The sequence below is a fragment of the Crotalus tigris genome, unplaced genomic scaffold, assembly GCF_016545835.1.
Source record: "Crotalus tigris isolate CLP2741 ecotype Arizona unplaced genomic scaffold, ASM1654583v1 scf7180000024319.607755, whole genome shotgun sequence".
Classification (NCBI taxonomy): Eukaryota; Metazoa; Chordata; class Lepidosauria; order Squamata; family Viperidae; genus Crotalus; species Crotalus tigris.
Window position 1 is genome coordinate 336,769 of NW_024100491.1, and position 17,562 is coordinate 354,330.

A 17,562-nucleotide genomic window follows, 5' to 3' on the forward strand; every position below is an offset into this window, starting at 1 on the left:
CCATTCGTCATCTTCAGGCTGGTGTTTTCAGCTTCTTGCTTTGAGCAGCAATGTGTGGTCTTAGCTGTTTCTTCCTTTTAACTGCCAGTGGGGGTATGAACTGATTGGGTGGGAGCTTGGCTGTGTTCTGATTGGGTGGAGGTGTGTTCTGAATGGTTAGGGGCTTGGCTGTGCTCTGATTGGCTGGGGGAGTGTTCTGTTTGGTTGTGCTCAGGTTAGTCTGAGTTGCAGAGGGGTTTAAGATTTTGGGCTGCCTTGCTATTTTTTGGCTTCGCGTTCGTGGTCGTGCTTCCTCTTCATGGAGGGTGTCAGTTTGCTTCATGTATGGATTGGAGGGGTTTAAAGTGGCTAATGATGCAGCTGTGGTCTGGCTTCTGGTTTGTGGTCGTGCCTCGTCATCGGTGTGGCTTTGGGTTTGTTTTTTGCGTGGATGTGTGGTGGTGACACCTGTGTGGTTTTTGTGAGTGTGGGTCTGGTATCATTTTTTGTGTTAGGGAGTCGTTTGTCAATAAGGGTGGGTTTCCAAATGGCTGGTAGGCGGGACCACTTTAAACCCCTCCAATCCATACATGAAGCAAACTGACACCCTCCATGAAGAGGAAGCACGACCACGAATGCGAAGCCAAAAAATAGCAAGGCAGCCCAAAATCTCAAACCCCTCTGCAACTCAGACTAACCTGAGCACAACCAAACAGAACACTCCCCCAGCCAATCAGAGCACAGCCAAGCCCCTAACCATTCAGAACACACCTCCACCCAATCAGAACACAGCCAAGCTCCCACCCAATCAGTTCATACCCCCACTGGCAGTTAAAAGGAAGAAACAGCTAAGACCACACATTGCTGCTCAAAGCACGAAGCTGAAAACACCAGCCTGAAGATGACGAATGGGACTTCGTCGAAACGTCGCCAAGACACTTCCAATTTTACGCGGGAGAAAACCCGAACAACCAAAGACCTACATACAAATACCCACGAAAACCTCAGAAAACAAATACACACACACACACACACACACACACCCACACACACACACACATATATATATATATATATATATATATATATATATATATATATATATATATATATATATATATATATATAAAATCTCCTTAATATTAAAAATGCGAATCCTGGGCATATCAATAAAAATATAAGAAAAACGAACACCAGGATAAAAATAAACAGGACTGTTAATATAAACAAGCCTGTGAGTAAAAAAGTTACTTACTGAGCTTTCATCAGCCAAACTACTGACGTCATCAGAGTTAGAATGCTAGGTGATTAGGGAGCTTGCCTATATACAGCTGCCTGTCTCTGCGCCCGGATCCTCGAGTGCGTCATTGGCCCATTAGCTATGTTACTCTGCAATGTGTTAAATTGATTCTCATCCGGCAGCCTATTGGTGGATCTTATGATTGTAGCTCCCTCTCCCTGATCCTCCAAAGAACAACTATTCAGATGTTCCTGCTTCATACTCTCCCCTCCCTTTTTGTCTCTCCTTCCAAGCTGTTTGTCATCTCCTCCCATAGCAGCTCTTGCCACCTCACCTGCAGCCCTGTCACTCCAGTCCTGCCAGTTGCTATCTCGTTGTGGTGTCACCTAGCCCCCCTCCTCTTTTGCCACTTCGCTGTCCTCCATAGGGATCACAGCTTCCCATTTGTAGAACCATGGTCTTGCTTTTGCACCATATGAGATGGCCATCTACTCAGTGGATTACCACGTTGTTTCTCCCATCTTCTGAGAGTCAGGTATGCTGGTAGGAGGTCTATGTGCGGTTGATGGAATTTTCATCCGAAAGCCAGGCTTCTTTGAGAAGGCGGCCACTCTTAGTGGTCTCACGAGTTATGGTCTGTGCATTTTCCAGATCGAATGTATGGTATGATATAGATGTTTTCTCCAATTTTGGCTCTCCCTGTGCTGCAATGGGAATTTTGTGTGCTACAGGATGATTACTCTTGTAGAATGCTACACTACAGGAGTAATCATCCTGCAGCACACAAAATTAGTTGTGTTAGGACTTTATTTAAATGAATTAACTCCCATTGCAGCAGGGGGAGAGCCAAAATTGAAGAGAGAAAACATCTATATCGTACATTTAGGCTTAATGGTTACCCTACAAAATTTGTGAGATGCTACAGCAGACCATGTCAACCTCGCAGGGCCCAACTCTCCGGAGCAAAGATGACACCAGCCACACGGATAGCTTTACCTTACATCTGTGGTGTTTGTGGCTCAGCTGCTGGCCCCCCACAATGTGAGCATTGCCCATAGACCAGAGCAGACCCTAAGAACCCAGTTTATGCGTCCCAAAGAGCCGCTCCCCAACAGTGAACAGTCTTTCATAGTCTATAGAAATAATTGCAGAAACTGCCCCTACAATTACGTTGGGGAAACAGCTAAAAGGTTCAGGACTAGGGTCCACGAACACAAACTGGCAATCAAAAGGCAGGAGCAGCGCTCGCAAGTGTGGGCTCACATGGTCAATTTGAACCATACATTCGATCTGGAAAATGCACAGACCATAACTCGTGAGATCACTAAGAGTGGCCGCCTTCTCAAAGAAGCCTGGCTTTCGGATGAAAATTCCATCAACTGGCACATAGACCTCCTACCAGCATACCAGACTCTCAGAAGATGGGAGAAACAACGTGGTAATCCACGGAGTAGATGGCCATCCCATACGGTGCAAAAGCAAGACCATGGCTCTACAAATGGGAAGCTGCAATCCCTAGGGAAGACAGCGAACTGGCAAAAGAGGAGGGGGGCTAGGTGACACCACAACAAGATAGCAACTGGCAGGACTGGAGTGACAGGGCTGCAGGTGAGGCGGCACGAGCGCTATGGGAGGAGATGACAAACAGCTTGGAAGGAGAGATAAAAAAGGAGGGGAGAGTATGAAGCAGGAACATTTGAATAGTTGTTCTTTGGAGGATCAGGGAGAGGGAGCTACAATCATAAGATCCACCAATAGGCTGCCGGATGAAAATCAATTTAACACATTGCAGAGTAACATAGCTAATGGGCCGATGACGCACTCGAGGATCCGGGTGCAGAGACAGGCAGCTGTATATAGGCAAGCTCCCTAATCACCTAGCATTCTAACTCTGATGACGTCAGTAGTTTGGCTGATGAAAGCTCAGTAAGTAACTTTTTTACTCACAGGCTTGTTTATATTAACAGTCCTGTTTATTTTTATCCTGGTGTTCGTTTTTCTTATATTATATATAGAGAGAGGGAGAGAGAGAGGGACAGAGAGAGAGAGAGAGAGAGAGATTACAGAGACAGAGACAGAAAGACAGGGACAGACTAAATCGATTAATTTCAAATTAACTTTGATTTATTGTCACCAGCAAGTAGATACTCCTACTATTTTGTATTGTTAATAAAATGTTTGGTTTTAAATGATACAGTTATCCCCTGTGATACTTTCTTGAATTTTATGAAGGAAGTGCTTCTAAAAGTTATTACTAATGGACTTGAAATGTAGATTAATCAAGTGTCTATCGATTGAGGATCTGATGCTGGTTTCCCCAGTTTGTGCCCTAAAAATACATGTAAATATATACAGCTGCATCCAGCAAACCATTTGTTTCTAATCTGATATTGATGGGAATTATAATCACAGCTAGGGAATCTGGAAGTTGAGAAATAAAATACACTACTTCCTTCTAGGAATTAAAAAAGTTAAGTAAACAGATATGCTGTATATATTTTCCCCTCCATTGCAAATTTTGCAAAGCTTCCTTGAATTATATGCAGTTGCAAAATAGGATGGTTTTCATGCTAGTAGTGTTTTAAAAAGAACTTTAGTTCTTAGTTCCATTGTGTTTTTACTTAAAACTGGAGACTTTTGAAAGTCTGGATATTTTACTAAGATATCAAGCCTTTGCTATGGTTACTCGATTGAAACCAGCCATGGGAATATTCAGTAAGCCAATTTCTAGGGCGGATATTGCATTTGCTCTGGAAAATAATAATAAAAAAAAACTTCATTGATGGGAGTGTGAAGTTGGCATATCTTTGTGAAATACCAAACTGTCTTGACAGAATATTTATGAGCAGTCATGGCAATTGATTGATTTTGGCAATTGATAGGTTCAAGCAAAATAATGGACATTTGTTCATATTTCTGCTTCATTATCCATACAAATTAATGCCAGCAAAATTATATGCATTTTAACTGTGAAAACTGTAAATTGTATTAAAATTCTTAGATATGAAGGTTTCTTGTAATTATTTGTAACTGGGATATTATCTGTGGTAGTATACAATTTAATATTGTTTATTTAGTTTTCATTCTTAAGAATAATAATATTGAAATTCTGAAGCCAGTTAAAATGGTTTCAGAAATTAGCAAGTGTTTTTAATTATTTTTTTAACAGTTGCTTTAATTTATTTTCTAACTAAAGACTGAATCCTTGTTTTATACACAACTAAGTGCCCCCCCCCATCTTTATTAGGCTGGGAATAGAGAGAATAACAAAGAATGATTGTAGTTGTTTTGCACTTATATGATAAGTTAGTAACTGAAGAAAATTTTTGCTTGTGCTAGGCTTAGGTTTTCTGTCACACCGTGGTTCATAGAATTTCAGAAGGTTAACATTATGTGGAAAAGGAATGGTTTTTCTCAGTATGGCAGAAGAAAACATTCTGGGCCTGGTATTAAGCTTTATATCACTGGAGCTCAATCCCTTGTTGTACATGTACGTGTGTGTGTTTTGATTTCATATTTTTCTTGTTTGTAGATTTTTAGATTAGAGTTTGTGAACTTTGTAGATAAAGTTTGTAAGCTTTCCTTTATTGCCTTTCCTCTATTACTTTTCTTTCTTTTATTACCATTTTTTTTACCTTTCTTTGTTCCCTTTCTTACCTTTCTTTACAGATTGAATGCTTACTAACTTTCTAACTTTCATTCAGCTGAAATTTCCTTCCTAGACTCACAAAATCATTGTACCTATTTAAGGAACTTGTCTTGAACATTCGGCAAAATTAGAGAGGTATTTACTAACTGGATTAGTAAATAACTGAAGTAAACAGTGGCACATTTGGCAATATAGGATTGTTTAAACAATTTATTTATATGGGCAGTGTGGTAAGATGTCATTTTAAATGTGATGCCCAAAGTCGAGGGACAAGAGAGCTTTTGCATTTTCTTCCAGCTCTGCTTTGGAGTATAGATAAGTGGGTCCAGGGAACAAAATGTTGTGGGGAAAGAGAAGAGTGGCAAGTAGGAGCTGCACTTGACAATCAACAGTGACAGTTGGGCAGGGAGTCTGGCTAGAAACAGTCATACAAAGAAGCTTTGTATAACCCGTAATTAAAAAAAAAGAAAAGAGACTGGTGTTTAGACTAGGAGATAGAAGGAAGATACCTATTTGAACTTTCTTACGTAGACTTAAGATGAAGTCGAGCTTTTTGTGTCCATTTTTAAAAATTATAAATAAAATTATTAAAACAACTGTATACTACACAATACTACTATTATATAAGAAATATTATGATCTTTAGGGCTACATAAGCCTGGGGTGCATAGATAATCTATTTGTTTGCAAAGTCTTTGCCTGAATGATTCAATCAAAATCTACTTAAGCTTGGTGAAACTATGCTAACCTGTGAGAAGTGATTACAGAATCTCTATTACTTGCACTAATTATGGTGGCAATTATGTCAGTTTTGACATTTTTGTCAAACACCTAACCAGATATTTCACAAACATAATTTCTAATATTCCACTATCATAACATTTCATATTTTGTTATTGTTTCAGTGCAGTTTTCTTACTGAATTGGACTAATTTGAGAATGGATGTTTTGTTGCTGAATTGCTATGTTTTACACACTCCAATGTTTAAATAAACTTCTGAACATGTAGATACAGCCTTAATGTCTAATTCATATGGAAGCATTGTTTCTGTTCTTAGATGCTCTTGTTTTTGTAGCATTAAAAACCTATCAATGTTTATTAATTTTTATCCATCCTTTATTATTTTTATAAATAATTCAAGGTGGCAAATATACCTAATACTCCTTCCTTCTCCTATTTTCAACACAGCCACAACTTTGGGAGATGGGTTTGGCTGAGAGACAGTGACTGGCCCAGAGTCACCAAACCTTTAATGCCTAAGGTGGGACTAGAACTCCAGGTTCCTAGTTTCTAAGCCAACACCTTAACCACTAGACCAAACTTTTTTTTTCTAGTTTAAAATTTTAAATTAATGTTTATATTTAAAAAAAAACAACCCTAAATTTCCAATTTCAGAATTTTGAAAAAATGTTATTTTTTGTATTTTCTACAGAAAATAAGTAAAAGATGGTCACTGGAATACTTTTTAAAATAACTGTTCTCTTAAACTGCTGGGGAACAAGTGGCAGATTGAAGACGTGGAGCTAACAATTGTGGCTAAGAACAAAAGGCGTGGAGCTAACAATTGTGGTTAAGAACAAGGAGCCAAGAAGTAGATTGGCTCTTTTTAATACAGTAAGTCCTTGACTTATGATCACAATTGAGCTCAAAATTTCTGTTGCTAAGTAAAACAGTTGTTCACTGAATTTTGCCCCATTTTACAACCTTTCTTTCCACAATTGTTAGTAAATCACTGCAGTTGTAAAATTAATAACACAGTTGTTAAATGAATCTGTCTTCTCCATTGATTTTGGTTGTCAGAAAGTTGCTAGAGGTGATCACATGACCCCAAGACATTGATACTGTCATAAGTATGAACCAGTTACCAAGCATCTGAATTTTGATCATATGACCATGGGGAAACTGCATTGTAACTTTTAATAGTCACTAAACAAATGATTGTAAGTCAAGGACTACCAATACCTAGAATTTTATGCATTATTAGCTTTTTAATAAAGGGGGCGCTAGCATTTTAGCATAGCATCCATATTTTCTTTTGAAGTTCAGGAAATCATGTATTCTCCAGCATGACAAGTGGAGAATCCACCAATGGGTTCTGCTTATCTTCTGCCCATAGACTAAGTCAGCCAAATTTTCGCTCTGCCTCTCCTCCTGAGACGCCCCTTTCCCAGTCTTGACCTAGTCTCAAGCCTGGACAGACAGGTTTTTCTTGGCTCCAGACTTTAAATCAGGTCATATTCTTCCATTAATTTCACCCAAAGGGGGGGGGAGTGAAGTACAATTGGAGATTCACCCCTCACTGCCTTTTTCATTGTGGCAAATTCATTGTGGCAAATTACACCACAGCCACGAGGCTTGCCTTTAGGACAGCCGATTCCAGAGGGCGAACAAAGAGCCAGACCATTTTGGCTCTGCGTTGGGCTCCAGGACCAAGGGAGGATTCCCCACCACCACCATCCCCCTCCCCCCTACACACCTCCAAACTACAGGGATCACCTTAGTTCCCCTCCTTCTAGAACAGCAAGATTTTAAAATCTAAGCAGCCACAAGGACCAGGATTCCGCGGGGATTCCCCGAAGCCCAGCTGATCCGCAGAAGCCCAGCTGGCCCGCAGACAACGAACCGGTCCCCAAAGCCTACCGAAGCTCAGATCTCCTGCAGCTCTACCTTTTAGTCCAGCTGATCCGCGGTGAGCGCCAGGGCTCCCGCGGCTTCCATTTATTTCTCTCTCTCAAGCTCAGCCGGTCGGCAGGGAGCTTTAAATTACCGCACACCTTTTGTTTTCCTGGAGCTCAGCCAGCAGGCGTAGCACAAAAAGTCTTCTAGTTTGTTTTTTTTCCTGAGCTCAGCCAGCAGGCAGAGAGCAAGGAAGCTTCTAACAAGCTCAGGGGACTCAGCCGAGCTGAGGAAATCTATTCAAGGACAGAATCTTCCTCTGCTATCTCTAGCCTCCATCCAATAATATTAAACATTAAATATTGAATAAAATAAATAAATTATCTCTCTCTCAGACTTGCACTGGAATATATCCCATTGACAAATGGCAGTCACAAACGCTATCCAGTCAGAGCAGGAAGCCTCCATTAGCCCCCCTGATCGTAACAGGCAAAAATCATCCAAGCAGGAAGCGGCTGGCAGGATCAAAGCCAGGGCAATATCTGGTAAAAGACCTTCTAAAACAGCAGATAAGGAGGCTCTGGAAAAACAGTTTTTCTAGAGCTGAGAAGAGGCAAAGCTCAGTGGAGGAGGGACTAGAACCACCTAGTTACAAGGAGGAGGAAATATTTGGCCCGAGAAGGCCTAGTCAGGAACCTCTGGAAGCAGAGGCTGACACGGAGCACGGGAGAGGATCTGCCCTATCTGCCTGGAGGTCCGGGGACAGAAACAGGCACCCATATTTCAGACAATCATGGATCAGTGTCATCAGAACACTTACAATCCTGATATCTCAGGCCGTCGCTCAGGCCATGGCCTCTTTTCAAGACACCATTGTGCTCCAGAACAGGGTCTGTGGCTTTAAAGGATGGCTCCCGCCTTTCCCAAGAGGAAGTCTCTGTGTATCAGGACTCAATTTCCCCCTCCTGGTTCTCCAGAAGCAGGAGGTCCCCTGCGGAAGACCATGAGCTGACGGATCAGGGGCTGTCAGAGGAAGAGGATATAGCCCCAGATCCTCCACTATTCGTGGGCCTCTTTAATCTGTCTCTATACAAACCCCTGCTTCCCAAGGCCAGCAGCACCGCGAAGATCGAGAGACCTTCACTTCCTGAGAAGGGACCCTCAACTAGTCAGGTAACAAACAACAAGGTGTTTTCACAGCCCATTTACACACAACAATTTATCCCCTGCCCCCTTTTTTCTTTGATTCAGTTCAGAATAACATGGGGGCACCGGGGTCTTTCCTCCCAATGGGGGGGGGACAGACAAGAAAATGTTCAATATAGATCCGGCACTGTCAGAGGTAATAGAGGTTCCGACAATAGATGAACGCATAGCTGCTCTTTTTTCTCCACGATACCCGGGAAGCGGCGGAGGCCCTGAAATAAGATAATATGTTCCTTACCTTCCACAGGGCACACCAGGCCTTGGCGTTGGCAATCAAGGCAGCCATCTCTACATCCTTTTTTGCTAGGACTTCACTACTCTCGCTACGCCAACTCCAGGCAAGTATCTCACCAGAGGAGGAGAGAACCCACCAGAACTTAAGAAGGTTAGTGGCAGCAGCGGAGTTCATGTCAGATTCATCCTTGCATGCATCAAACTATTCTGCTAGGGCAGTGGTTCTCAACCTGTGGGTCGGGACCCCATTTGGGGTCGAACGACCATTTCACGGGGGTCGCCAAACAACGCAGTCCACCATTTTTTACCCTTTTCCTTAGCTGTGCTACTCCCTTTTATTCTATTGGCTTTTGAAAGCCAGTAAAATAGACTGTCTTGAATAGAGTCTAATCCTATTGGCTTTCAAAAGCCAATAAGAATTGTCCAGGCTGTCTCTGCCCTGCTGAGCCCGCCAAAAGTCCCATTCTGCAAACGTTGCTGCACCAGTTGAGTAGTCCTCGACTTACGACCAGTTGGGTCACGGCATTAAAAAGGTTGAGAACCACTGTGCTAGGGCAATAGCGTACAACATCGGAGCATGCAGATTGCTGTGGCTCAAACAGTGGAGAGCCGACATGAAGGCAAAGTGGCGGCTGGCGGCAGCACCCTACAAGGGTGGCCAACTTTTTGGTGAGACCCTCGAGCCTTATCTGATAGAGAAGAAGGATAAACGCAAGATTCTGGCACACCTGACAAGAAGAACAGAGAGGAGAGACTCCTACCCCCGCAGACCATCCTTTCGATCTGACACAGGCACAGAACAAGCCTAGGTTAGACCGACAGGGTAGAGAACTGGCAACAGGGACAGATTCAGACAACAGTTCCAATCAAAGCGGCCCTTTCAGGGAGTGGGAGGTCACCCCTACCGAAGATCCAAGTGACATTGGGGAGGACTCTCTCATTGGTGGCAGGCTAGCTCTCTTCGCTTACAAATGGCAAGCCACCACCACGGACCTTTGGGTTCTAAATACCGTCAGATTCGGTCTCTCACTAGAATTCATTTCATTACCCCCGAACCGCTTCATTCCCTGTCCATCTCCAAAGGATCCAACCAAAAAGAACCTTATAAAGGAGGCCATCCAACATCTACTGGACATCCAGGCCATAGAACGGTAGAGAAGGACCAGCAGGGACAGGGATTCTATTCCATCTTGTTCATAGTCCAAAGAATTCGGGGGGGGGGGGTGGAGAACAATCCTAGACTTAAAAAGCCTCAACAGCCATTTGGCTTACAGAAAGTTCAAAATGCAAACCCTACAGTCAATATTAGCATGCATCAGAAAGGGAGACCTCCTGACGTCCATAGATCTGACGGAGGCCTACCTTCTCATTCCCATATTTCCGGAACACCGGAGGTTTCTCAGATTCTGCCACACAGGGCAGCATTTTCAATACAGAGCCCTGCCTTTTGGACTTTATTCAGCTCCCAGAGTATTCACAAAGGTACTGGCAACACTCGCGGCACATCTGCGAACAATTCCTGTGCACATTCAATGTTATCTGGATGACATTCTCGTCCAGTCTTCGTCAGTTCAGACAGCACAGTCAGACCTAGCACTGAGCCTAACAACCCTTCAGGAACATGGTTTCTCAGTAAATTTTCAAAAGAGTCAAGACAGTCCCATCGACCCGTCTTTTACATCTGAGAGCTGTGATAGATAGACACACTACAGTACAGGGTCTACCTCTCTCAAGATCGCCAAGACAGCATTCGAACCATGGTCAAATTGGTTCAAAAAAAGTGAACCACAACACTGGCCACACTCTCCCAATTACTAGGAAAGATGATTTCATGCCTTGCAATCGTGTCCTGGGCACGACTACACTCCAGAGAGCTGCAGTGGTTCCTATTCCCATTCCAAAAGAGGAGAATGTGCTCATCCAACCGAAGAGTAAGGATGTCACCAGGGGTCCTGAAGTCCCTCCAGTGGTGGGCTTCTCCAGCGCTCAGAAAGGGACACATGTTCAAGGAGACCGACTGGGTCACCCTGACCACGGACGCCAGCCTATTCGGTTGGGGAGCACATCTACAATCACAACTGGCACAGGGCCAATGGTCCAAAGAAGATCTAAGACACAATATAAACTGGTTGGAGCTCAGAGCCATACATCTGGCCCTCTGTCATTTTCACAACATAGTAGCGGATCAGCATGTCCTGGTTCTCACGGACAACATGGTGGCCAAAGCCCACGTCAATCAGTGGGGTCACGCGATCCAAGGCTCTCATGACCGAAGCACAGGCACGGGAAACCTGGGCAGAAAGCAACCTAGCCTCCCTCAAGGCCGAGCACATATCAGGAGAAGCAAATCATCAGGTGGACTTCCTAAGCAGGGTGACGTTAGACCACTCAGAGTGGAGTCTGCACCCTGCTCCCTTCAGGGAAGCATCAGAGAGATTCAGCTATCCAGTGCTGGACCTATTTGCCAGCCCCAAGAATGCTCAGCTCCCGAGGTTCTTCTCCCGCTTTCTGTCACCAGGGCCAGAGAGAGCAGATGCACTTCGAGGTCATTGGCTGGAAGGGCTGCTATACGCGTTCCCACCACTTCTTCTGATACAAGCAACCATCAGAAAGATATTGCAGGAACAAGCAGAGGTAATTTTCATTGCACCACATTGGCCAAGACGACCGTCGTTTGTAGACCTCGTACGTCTCTCTACATCCCCACCATGGAGGATTCCACACAATCAAATCTCCCTCAACCAGGGGGTTCTACTTCATCCAGAGCCACAATGGTTCCAGTTAGCCACCTGGCACTTGAACGGAGCATCCTAAGAGGAGGAGACCTTTTCACAAAGAGTCATCAGGACAATCCAGGCCTCTAGAAGGCCTACAACTAACAATCTATGACTCCACATGGAGAAATTATTGCAGCTGGTGCACAAAGCAGCAACTAGACCCCTTTAGTATTTCGATTCCGAGGATCTTAGACTACCTAGCAGAGGGCCTTGGTAGGGGACTAGCGCCCAACACAATTCGCAGACAGGTGGCTGCTTTATCTACCATTTTTACCTATGGCAACTCTAAACCATTGGCCAGGCATCCAGTGGTATGATCCTTCATTAAGGCACAACAAATGACAGTCCACCCGTGGTCAACAGATATCCCTCCTGGGATCTGTCTAAGGTCCTACAGGCAGTTACCTTACCCCCATTTGAACTGGTTCGGACTTGCACCTTACAATATTTGACCCTTAAGGTCGCCTTTCTGGTCGCTGTTACCTCAGCTAGACGCATTTCAGAGTTGGCAGCACTATCAGAGAGGATCTGTGTATCTTCCACTCAGACAGGGTGGTCCTACGTTTGGACCCTTCATCCCCAAGGTCAATTCCCTGTTTCATAGAACACAGGAGATAGTGCTACAAGACTTTTGCCCCGAGCCCTCCCATGAATTGGAGGGCAAGTGGCACACCTTAGACATTTGCAGGGCTTTAAGACAATACATTAAACGATGGCACCCTTCCGCAAGTCGGAAGCCCTGTTCGTCTTTTTTCACTCTCACACAAGAGCTCAAAAGGTCACAGCTTCCACAATCGGAAGATGGATTAGGAGGTGCATAGCAGAGGCGTACAAGGGACAGTCGTTAGCAGACTCCAGGCAAATCACTGCAGGCTCCACTCGCAACGCTGCCACCTCAGCAGCCTGGGTGACTCAGGCACCGTTTGAGGAAATATGCAGGGCGGCGACTTGGGCATCACTTCCCCCTTTATAAGACACTACAATTTAGAAAGGTTCGCACCTGCGGAGGCCTCCTTCGGCAGAAGGGTCCTCCAGAGTGTAGTGGGACACAGACCCAGACTGACCCCTTCCCACAGGGACGGGGAGGCTTTGGTATGTCCCATTGGTGGATTCTCCACTCGACATGCCGGAGAAGGGGTGTTGTCTTACCTGAACGCCTTTTCTCAGCATGACAATGGAGAATCCACTCCCACCCTTAGGGCTAGTCAGGTCCTGTGCTGGGAAAAGATTGAGCCAACACACGGAAACATAGCCAACAGCTTTCGCCTCAGTCGAGACTGGGAAAGGGAGGCCCCAGGAAGAGAGGCGGAGCAAAATTGGCTGACTTAGTCTATGGGCAGAAGACAAGCAAAACCCATTGGTGGGTTATCCATCGTCATGCTGAGAAAAGACGTTCAGGTAAGACAATGCCCCATTTCATTTATTCAGATAATAAAGAATTCTTCTCAGCGATTATTTGTAATTTACTATTTTATTCTTTTTCTTAGAGTTTTAACAGGTTTTTTATGAATATATGATTGTTTAAGCAATTCTTCAACTATACTGCTTATGTTTAGAATGGTTTATTAATTCTAGAATAAAAAATAATAGTAATCAATTTATTCAAAAGCCAAACATTTTTTAGTTCTGATATTTGACAGAACATACTTTAAGATACACTGGGGAGGGGGAATTTGTCATGTTATAAAGTTTACTTCAAAACTCAAAGGCTAAAACTATCTCATGCTACTTCAATCTTAATTCATATAAATCTTAAAAGAAAAATTGAAATGATGCTTTGTATGTTTCATAATCATGCAGTATCAAATTGCTTTCTTACAGCTTACTTTAATGCATCCAAAGTTTTAATTGTGTTTTAGAAACTCATATGGAAAGGTTGGAAGATTTGGGACCCTCAAAGATTTCCCCCTCCCCCTTTCCAAAAACCCCTGTATTGACTATTTTGTTGTGAGAGTTTTATGTTGATACAGTTTTCAGTTTTAAACTAGCAATTTTTGTAATCAGTATATATCAAGGCATGTTATCTTCTCCTTCTGGCTTCTACTTTGGGAAAAGTCAAAGATTCACTCTGTGGCATTTGATTTGATAATTTTAGGTGTCAGCTAGAGGCAACAGTAATATTCTCTTCCTTTGAAGACTAAGCCAGATTTTTATAGTTAAGGATGGATAAAGCTATCTTTATTTGATTTTCAGTCCAGAAACCCATCCAATTTCAGTTCTTATTTTAGAAATCCTTTTCAAGAGAGTATAATTCAATAAGTTGGCCAGAAACCAAATTCTTTCCTATTTGTTGTTTCCTCCAATTATTTTCTTCATGGTATTTTTCTTAAAATATTAAAATGTTCATTTAAATGTTTTTAGGAATATATCCTTAAAATTTAAAAAGCATAAAAATAAAAGCAGTTTCTTCTTGTGTCATTTTCAATTTTCAATTGCATTTCCCCTAATGTCCCTTTGGTAAAAACGAAGAGAGTGCTGATATGCATTTGCATAAATTTGTACTTGTCTTTTCAGTATGACCTATTAGAATTCTAGATCAGCAACAAATGGGGTACTCTTCATCAAGCTACAATTTGATTCTGCTCACTTAGAATGTAGTTTTTGAAGAAAAAACTTTGAAAAATATAGTGATCGAAATAGAAATAAATAATAATTGCAGATATCCAAAACATAATATAAAACTATTTTTATAGCAGCAATTAAGATTGGGATTGAGGATTGGGAAAAAGAAAAAAAAGGGGAGAATGCTTTTTCATATTTTTCAGTAAATTATTATTGAGGCAATAATTTGTTCTTTTCCATCTGATCTATGAAATAGACATAATTCATCATAAGCCATTTGCCAATTAAGTGCTTTTGTTTGGGAGTCATAACTCTTTTAAAGATACTTGCAACTTGATCCAGCTGGAAAATCTGTACTAAGAACAGGTATGGCTGGCCCTGGGAGAAGATTTATTTTTATAATTAGTATTACTAATTATTTAATGCATAACATATGAGTTTATAGTTGAAAAATTAATTTAAATATTTGCTGCAGGCTGAGACCTTTTGCAATACACAGAGATATTTTAATTGTTACTGCTACCTTTGACTGTTTTTGGAATATCTTGTAACGTTGTGTTTGGTTTTTGAACTTGTGCAAGGACATGAAAGTTTCCAATGTCAAGGAAAAATTCTTAAATCGGGGTACATATAAATGGTGACCAACATTTTTTCACCCCTTGGGTTAAAAATCCGGCTTATATAGGTCAAGCCTTGCATATTATGCAAAAACTGTCTATATTGACTTTTCAGCAAATTGAAAAAAAAAAAGCACTTTGGATCAGTCTGTGCAAGTCAAAGTAGTATTAGCATATTGCATGAATTTGAACAAATATAAATATGAAATATTGTCATGCTGATATTTATGATCCAGCACTGAGTAATTTAATTTGTTGTGCCATGTGTCATACAACTATACTGAGAATCACGTTTTAATGTTATGAAAGCATAACTTGATTCAAAATTGGTTCCTTTGGTGAATCAGGGCCCGTTGAAAATATGATTAAAATATCTGTCATTATATATTCTGTTCAACACAAGGCCCCAAAATCAATTTATTGTTGTAATTTGACAAATTATTATTAAGAAATATATCTGTAGATTTTCTGGAAAATGTATCACTGTCTTGTCTTTAGCTGCACAGTTTGTATAAAATATATTATTGTCTCTTCTAGACATGTATAAGCAGGGTTTTTTTTAAATGTTGCCAAATATAAGAAGTGTTTTCTTAGAATGATGTATGCAGCATCTCTGACTTATATTGATTCTGCTCTTCTGGGGGATTTGTGAAGCAGAGTTCACAACTGTGATGCAGCATTGTGAATTGTGGGGTCCCTGGTACTCTTGGTGGTTTTTTTACAGACATTGTATTACCAAAATAGGCAATAACATTTTCAGTGTGGATTCTAATGCAAAAATTTTGCACCTCTGATATTTTTGCCATTGGATCAGATGTGATATTAATGTTGATTTTGTGAATATAAAAGCATAAAAGAAATAGTTTATCTGGGTATGGATGTTATAGGGAATGCCTTATATAGCTGATCTATCAATTATGTCAAATAGCATAGCCTGTTTAGAATATTAGGAAGTGCCACGTTTGAGATAACACTTACTACTGAAAACATTTTTGACTTCTTGGTCAAAATCTTCAGAGTGATTTTGAGAAACAAAATGAAATAAAGCAAAGTAAGGTATTATTTAAGGAATTAGCAAACAATATCAAGGAAACCTGTCAGGGCTATGTGGAAGGAAAGTGTCCAGATAATACAAGTTTCCACAAATTTTTGTAAGTTGTTATAACTGAATGTATTAAATTAAAATAATAGAAACCAATGTACATAGGCAGTATTGCTGTGACTAGGTTTGAGCATTTGCATATTCTTTTTTAAGCAGTCTAAAACTGAATTAGAGACTCTTTGCCTTGCCTTGAATTGAGGAAGAGGTATCATCTTTATCCTGACCATTATCAGTTGAGCCTTTCTTATCCTGTAACAAACACTCCTACTTATCAGAGAAAGCAGATGAAACATAGCATAGCAACACTGAAAGCAACAGTTACTGCTCTGCTGTTTAGCAGAACATTTTATGTGGTGGCTGCTTTACTCTTCCATTGGGAAGGGGATGAAGTCCCTTTCACTGTTTTGGAAAATAAATGTAAATCACTTCAGCTGTCATAGCTGAGAGGAAATAAATTTAAGTATACCTTTTCATTGATTACAATACTGTTCTAGTGATATATGTAATAGTGATAACACTTATAAGATTCTTAAACTTTGAGGCTGCTCAAAACTATTGCCTCTTGCAGAAATTAAGTGTATTCACTAAGTTGTTCCTTTAAAAAAAACTTAAATGTGCATAGTGCTAACATGAGTTAATCCGAGCTAAATAGACCAGATTCAAGTTTATTTTCCAGCATGATGACTGAAGAATCCACCAATGGGTTATTTCAGTCCTCCTGTCCAATCAGACCAATTTGTCACGCCTCCTCATTATCTGGGTCTTCCAGTTTCATTTTGGTCTTTTGCCCATGAGGACATGATATCTTGATTCTCGGTACTTTGGAGCAGGTCAGATTAGATTTACAGACTCATTGGTGGATTCTCAACATATGGGGAACCAGTAGAAATTATTTTCCCTTCTGGGGATTCTGATTCCAATTTCCTTACCTTCTGGGTTTGAGTAGGACTCCTCTCCAGGACTTGGGGGGGGGGTGGCTCTTTCCCTTCCCTATTTTAGCATTTTGCTAAGTTATCACAGAGATTCCTGATAGAGCTAGGAAGAGTTTCCCTTCGGGGCACTTTAAGGGGAGTCCTTGCTTATCTCCCTGACTAGCTCGCATTTTTGGATTTGTCGGCTGGTGGCCACCATTTTGAAGCCTCGTGGCTTCTTTTATGACTGGGCTCGGTCAGGGATCTTAATAGCGGCTGCCATTTTGGATCAGCGGAACACCCTTTTTGATGACAAAATTAATTCAATACAGTGATTTTGCGGTTTCGTTAGAGCAGCGACCGGGGGGTGGGATGTGTGAAATCCTTTCCTAGTGTTTCCTTGTTGTTTGGCTTGTTCGTGGCTGCCGCTGAAGCAGAGGCTGCCTCGTGGTGCCATGACAAGCGTTTCTTTGCACCTGATAACTGTTAGGCACGTTTTCAAACTCCATTCCCTGAATTTGCTGTAAAGCCTCGAATTCAACCATTGGTTTTGGAAAACATCTTGGACTTTATTAGGAGGCTCCATTAATCTCCTCTATCTTCCGCCTCCAACCCCCCCCTCCTTCCCTCACCACTTAGAGCGTCCGCCATTTTGGAGACATTTTTCC

At 41.8% G+C, this 17,562-nt stretch overlaps 1 protein-coding gene across 5 annotated transcripts in view; it reads left to right on the forward strand.

Annotated features, from left to right (window-relative positions):
- ADD3 (adducin 3) overlaps positions 1–17,562 on the forward strand; it is a 109,919-nt gene that overhangs the window by 17,412 nt on the left and 74,945 nt on the right. For 2 of the 5 annotated variants that reach the window (XM_039325170.1, XM_039325169.1), the window contains exon 2: positions 8,939–9,076. The exons of the other annotated variants lie outside the window; for them this stretch is intronic. The gene's annotated coding sequence lies outside the window, so the exon portion shown is untranslated. The remainder of the gene's footprint in view (positions 1–8,938; positions 9,077–17,562) is intronic. 5 annotated transcript variants of the gene reach the window in all.